This window comes from Bos indicus x Bos taurus, chromosome 15 (assembly GCF_003369695.1).
Source record: "Bos indicus x Bos taurus breed Angus x Brahman F1 hybrid chromosome 15, Bos_hybrid_MaternalHap_v2.0, whole genome shotgun sequence".
NCBI classification, from domain to species: Eukaryota; Metazoa; Chordata; class Mammalia; order Artiodactyla; family Bovidae; genus Bos; species Bos indicus x Bos taurus.
This window is the reverse complement of record NC_040090.1, coordinates 35,272,935-35,279,174: the sequence shown is the minus strand read 5'-3', so window position 1 is coordinate 35,279,174 and position 6,240 is coordinate 35,272,935. Positions and strand designations below refer to the sequence as shown.

General features: G+C 40.9%; 1 non-coding gene across 1 annotated transcript; it reads right to left on the bottom strand.

Moving 5' to 3' along the window:
• Positions 1-1,608: 1,608 nt before the first annotated feature.
• Positions 1,609-1,681, bottom strand: TRNAG-CCC. The gene has a single exon. It is a non-coding gene; the product is annotated as a tRNA-Gly (tRNA).
• Positions 1,682-6,240: the final 4,559 nt, after the last annotated feature.

Sequence of the window (6,240 nt, the reverse complement as noted above, 5' to 3'; positions counted from 1 at the left end):
AATTTTTTGGTGTCCCCTTAAGTTTTTCACTCCCCTCCCTGTAGTACTGACCTTTAGCAGTTGCTATCCTTGGATGACCTCTCATTCCAACTTTCTCTGCTGCTGCTGCTGCTGCTTCAGTCGTGTCTGACTCTGTGTGACCCCAGATTCTCCAGGCAAGAACAATGGAGTGGGTTGCCATTCCTTCTCCAATGCATGAAAGTGAAAAGAGAAAGTGAAGTCGCTCAGTCGTGTCCGACTCTTAAATGATGCTAAAAAGAATTTTAATGATTCTGAGTTTCAGGAAAAGTTTCAATACTTAACTTGTATTTTAAACTTTTAGAGCACTGCTGGAGGGTTTCTTTTTCCCCTCCCATTTCCAGCCCCTTCCCCACTATTTCCCCAATCCTAGAAAGAGAAAGGAAAGAAATATTTCTTTCTCTTTCATATTTCTACTCCAGCTTTCCCCACCTCTCTGTGACCTTGGTGCTTCTCCCCCACATCTTCTCTTTTTGTCATCTCCATACCTGCTATTCACTGGAGGAAAAAGTTCCCTGCCTTTACAAGACCCCATCAAAGAGATAAGTGAAAACTCCTGACTGATGGAACTGCTTTCTGGGGCACTTGGCTGGGGAAAATCTACAATTTCAGCCTTTTCAAGCAGGAGCAAATAGCCATTTAAATAGCTTTTCCCGCATGACAACCCTGCCAAGAGCAGAATCCCTAGCTGCAGAGGGGCCTCCTAACCCACCCCAGAGAAAATGCATGAATTTTTTCAGGCAGTTGATACACTTGAGGAAAACCTCTTGAGTGTAATATTTTTGCAAAGACATTAAGCACAGCTTTCTTGCTGTGAATTACACCCTTGGAAGGGGGAAGAGATGGAAGTGACGTAACGATCAACACAGGACTGCACAGGCAGGTCTCACTACATATATCATCTGATATTCTTACTTTAGCATCTCATTACTTACATTCTGCATTTAAAGGAAAAAAAATCCCCAAGCATCCAGTATCCTGCATTGAACCTGAGGGATGGTGCAGGGAAGGGGGAGGGGGGGTTTGGGATGCGGGGCACGTGTGTGCCTGTGGCGGATTCATGTTGATGTGTTGCGGAGCCAATACAACATTGTAAAGTTAAAAAATAAAATAAAATATAAAAAAAGAAATATAAAAAAAGTCATTGACAGAAAGAAGCACTAGTAAGTATTATTTCAAAGACGTCAGGAAGGATTAAAAGGAACAAAAAAGATCAAAACAAACTGCAAAAACAAGTCTTCAATAAATAGAATTTTTTGGCATGTTCAGAAATAATGATAACTATCATTTTTGAGCAGCTCCTATGTGCTGTATTTTATAGCTTAATTAATTCACACGTTTGTGGCTGTTTTCACTGACAAATTCATTTAAATAATTATGGTGAGTATGTACTATGTTCTGACCTGTTCTGACAGTGACATCTAATAATGGGGGAAGCAGATACATTACATTTACTTAAACCAATTTCTTATTTTTATTTGGCTGTGCTAGGTCTTAGTTGTGGCATGCAGGATCTTCGATCTGCCTTGTGTCACACAGGATCTTCTCATTGCCTGTGTGGGATCTTTAGTTGAAGCAGGTGGGATCTAGTTCCCTGACCAGGGATTGAACCTGGGGCCTCTACACTGGGAATGTAGAGTCTTAGCCACTGGACCACCAGGGAGAGTGAAAAGTGGTAGTCACTCAGTCATGTCCAATTCTTTGCAACCCCATGGACTGTAGCCCAGCAGACTCTTCTGTCCATGGAATTCTCCAAGCAAGGATACTGGAGTGGGTTGCCATGCCCTCCTCCAGGGGATCTTCCTGACCCAGGATCAAACCCAGGTCTCCTTCATTGCATGGGGATTCTTTGCTGTCTGAGCCACCAGGGAAGTCCCTACTTAAACTATTTTGGATTAAATATGTTGAGCTGAGGAGTCTAGCCTGGATTATCCAGGTGGACTTGATGTAATAACAAAGGTTTTTATAAGAAGGAGGCACAAAGCTCAGAGGTGGAGTAGGACACAGAACTATGGAAGGAGAGATTGGAGATCTGTAAGGAAAGGGACATAAGCTAAGGAATGCAGACAAGCTCTAGAAACTGGAAAAGGCAAGGAAACAGATTTTCAGCTAGAGCCTCCAGAAAGAATACAACTCTGCTGAAACCTTGCTTTTTAGCCCCACAACTTTTATTTTAGACCTTGACCTCCAAACTGTAAGATAATACATTTGTGGTATTTTAAGCCACTGAATTTATACTAATTTATGGTAATTTGTTAAGCAGTATGAAAATGCTAATTCAGAACTCACCCACAAGGCAGTGTGAGTAAAGGTTACTCCACTGGTGTCCAAATGCCTTTTCTGCTGTTGGCAAATAGCTACACTGCTTTTGGCACCTAAAGCTAAGATCTCTCCTTTTTAATCATCTCCTTTTTTAAAATCTCAGTTTTATTTATTTATTTATTTTGCTTTACAATATTGTATTGGTTTTGCCATACACTGACATGAGTCCACCATGGGTGTACTTGTGTTCCCCATCGTGAACCCCCCTCCTTCCTCCTCCCCATCCCATCCCTCTGGGTCATTCCAGTGCACCAGCCCCGAGCACCCAGTATCATGCATCCAACTTGGACTGGCGATTTACTTCACATGTGATAATTTACACGTTTCAATGCCATTCTCCTATATCATCCCACCCTAGCCCTCTCCCACAGAGTCCAAAAGACTGTTCTATACATCTGTGTCTCTTTTGTTGTCCCTCATACAGGGTTATTGTTATCATCTTTCTAAATTCCATATATATGCGTTAGTATACTGTATTGGTGTTTTTCTTTCTGGCTTACTGCACTCTGTATAATAGGCTCCAGTTACATCCACCTCATTAGAATTGATTCAAATGTATTATTTTTAATGACTGAGTAAACCATTGTGTATATGTACCACAGCTTTCTTATTCATTCCACTTGGAGGGTTCTATTTGGAGATGAGGCTAAAAATGCCCCCAAAATCAATTATATGAATTATTTAAAATTTAATACTTGCTAATAAATACATAGTTTAGAAAGGCTATTTCATGTTTAATTATATAATTTAATCCACAAAATAACACTATATAATTTATTTATAATTATCATTCTAATTTAACAGAAAAGGAAACTGAAGTCCCAGTGTGTTAAAGCAATTTATTCAAATTTATACAGCTGGTAAATTGTGGCATGTAACCCTAACATTAAATATGTTTCCGCTCAATTACTGCTCCTCATCATGTTTGAAGGAGTGCATACTTCAGAGGTATAACAACAAATATAAATAATAAAATTTTCCTTTTTGCTATCACTTTCTACATGAGTTCATACTGAAAGTATAACCATTTTGGAATCTGACTGATTGGTGTTTAAATCTTAACTCTGTCATCACTAGTTTGTGACATTGGGTATGTGCTTGTCTCATTGATAAAATGTGGATAATAATATAATAATATTGTGAAAATGACTTGAGACAAAGTCTGTACAACACAACATAGTGTTTGTCACATGGATGATGCTCAATGAATGGGAGACTCATTTGGATAGAACTTGGCAAAAACTGATATTTTTGAAATTACATTTGGAGTATTTACAATATTCTAGTTGTGGATTAAATAAAAGTTTCTGTATACTCTATGTATATTATATATAGTATATAGATGACACCACCCTTATGGCAGAAAGTGAAGAGGAACTCAAAATTCTCTTGACGAAAGTGAAAGTGGAGAGTGAAAAAGTTGGCTTAAAGCTCAACATTCAGAAAACGAAGATCATGGCATCCGGTCCCACCACTTCATGGGAAATAGGTGGGGAAACAGTGGAAACAGTGGCAGACTTTATTTTTCTGGGCTCCAAAATCACTACAGGTGGTGACTGCAGCCATGAAATTAAAAGACGCTTACTCCTTGGAAGGAAATTTATGACCAATCTAGATAGCATATTCAAAAGCAGAGACATTACGTTGCCAACAAAGATTCGTCTAGTCAAGGCTATGGTTTTTCCTGTGGTCATGTATGGATGTGAGAGTTGGACTGTGAAGAAAGCTGAGTGCCAAAGAATTGATGCTTTTGAACTGTGGTGTTGGAGAAGACTGTTGAGAGCCCCTTGGACTGCAAGGAGATCCAACCATTCCATTCTGAAGGAGATCAGCCCTGGGATTTCTTTGGAAGGAATGATGCTAAAGCTGAAACTCCAGTACTTTGGCCACCTCATGGGAAGAGTTGACTCATTGCAAAAGACTCTGATGCTGGGAGGGATTGGGGGCAAGAGGAAAAGGGGACGACAGAGGATGAGATGGTTGGATGGTATCACTGACTCGATGGACATGAGTCTCAGTGAACTCTGGGAGTTGGTGATGGACAGGGAGGCCTGGTGTGCTGCAATTCATGGGGTCGCAAAGAGCCGGATACGACTGAGCGACTGATCTGATCTGATACAGAATAAAACTATGGAAAATGTTAATTGTTCTTATCGCTAGTTTGAAAATGACAACAGCTGATTTGTTTGGTTTCTTCACCCAATTCTTTTATCTCCCTCTCATGGTAGAAAGGAACTTTTAAAAAATGCAATATGCACACACTTATGCCATGAGGAATTGTCAGAATGAGTAAGAAAGTGTTTGTTCATCCTATATCTACTTGCCCAAGTTCACTGTTACAAGGGACTTATTCATTTTAAGAATCTACTCATTCTAATTATTGAGCCAGGTAGAATAAAATTGAGGACTTGGGTTGGTGCTCTTCCTGGATATCATGTTGCAAGTAAATGAAGAAGACACAATTCATGTCACAGTCCAAGTAGGGCTGGACATAAAGTTCTTCCCCTAGAATACTTCACAGGCACACTGCAGACAATTCCTGAAGAAAAGACACTGTGATCCTATCCTTTCTCAATCTTCTTTATTCCCTCTGCTTTCTCCAAACAGGTGTGCTAACAATGCTTACTTTTTTAGTGGAACAGGCTATAACAAGAAAGGTTACAAGACCTTGATGTGCTCCCTCTGTGGGGTAATCTTTCATTGATTTTTGAAAGGAATCCAGGGTTTTAGTGACTAGAGTTTTGAGATGCAATTATGTGCACTATTTAAGTAGGGAGAGAGGCTTCTAGGAGGCTGAGGCTCAGCCACACAGAATTCATCAGTAGTGGCATTGTCTTCCCAATTCATCTGCTTCTCTTTCTATGTGTGACTTGATGGATAACGGGTGTAGAGGAAAAGATATGTGTATATATGTCCAAAGTGGCATCAGTCACCTCATTCCCCTCGTTAGTACTGCTTTCAACACTTGGCAGAGTCAACTACAGAACCAGCATTCACAGCACAGTTGGAACGCCAAAGAGAATAGCAGCGTAAATTTATCATGCCCTTTGGATAAGGGGCCAGTCTGGGCTTAAGAATTTTGAAGGGTTAAGAAGATGAGTAGCATTGAAATATGTATAATATCATATATGAAACTAGTCGCCAGTTCAGATTCGATGCACGATACTGGATGCTTGGGGCTGGTGCACTGGGACAACCCAGAGGGATGGTATGGGGAGGGAGGAGGGAGGAGGGTTCAGGATGGGGAACACATGTATGCCTGTGGTGGATTCATTTCGATATATGGCAGAACCAATACAATATTGTAAAGTTTAAAAATAAAATAAATTAAAAAAAAAAGATGAGTCGTGCTTAATATCAGGATAATAGTAAATACTTTCTCCATAAGTTCAATGTGATTTAATTCAATAAAGTGATTATTTTGTTGACCCCTGCCCCCATTAATTGCAACACACTCCAGTACTCTTGCCTGGAAAATCCCATGGAGGGAGAAGCCTGGTAGGCTACAGTCCATGGGGTCTTGAAGGGTCGGACACAACTGAGCGACTTCACTTTCACTTTTCACCTCCATGATTGGAGAAGGAAATGGCAACCCACTCCAGTGTTCTTGCCTGGAGAATCCCAGGGACAGAAGAGCCTGGTGGGCTGCTGTCTCTGGGGTCGCACAGAGTTGGCCATGACTGAAGCCACTTAGCAGCAGCAGCAGCAGCGCGCCCCCCCCCCCCCCCCATTAAGTAAGCAAGGAATTCAATGTGTGCGTGTTGCTAAGTCTCTTTGCAACCCCATGGACTGCTAGGCTCCTCTGTTCATGGATTTCTCAGGCAAGAATACTGGAGTTGGGGGTCATTTCTTCTCTAGGGGATCTTCCCGACCTAAAGATCGAATCCATGTTTCCGGCTT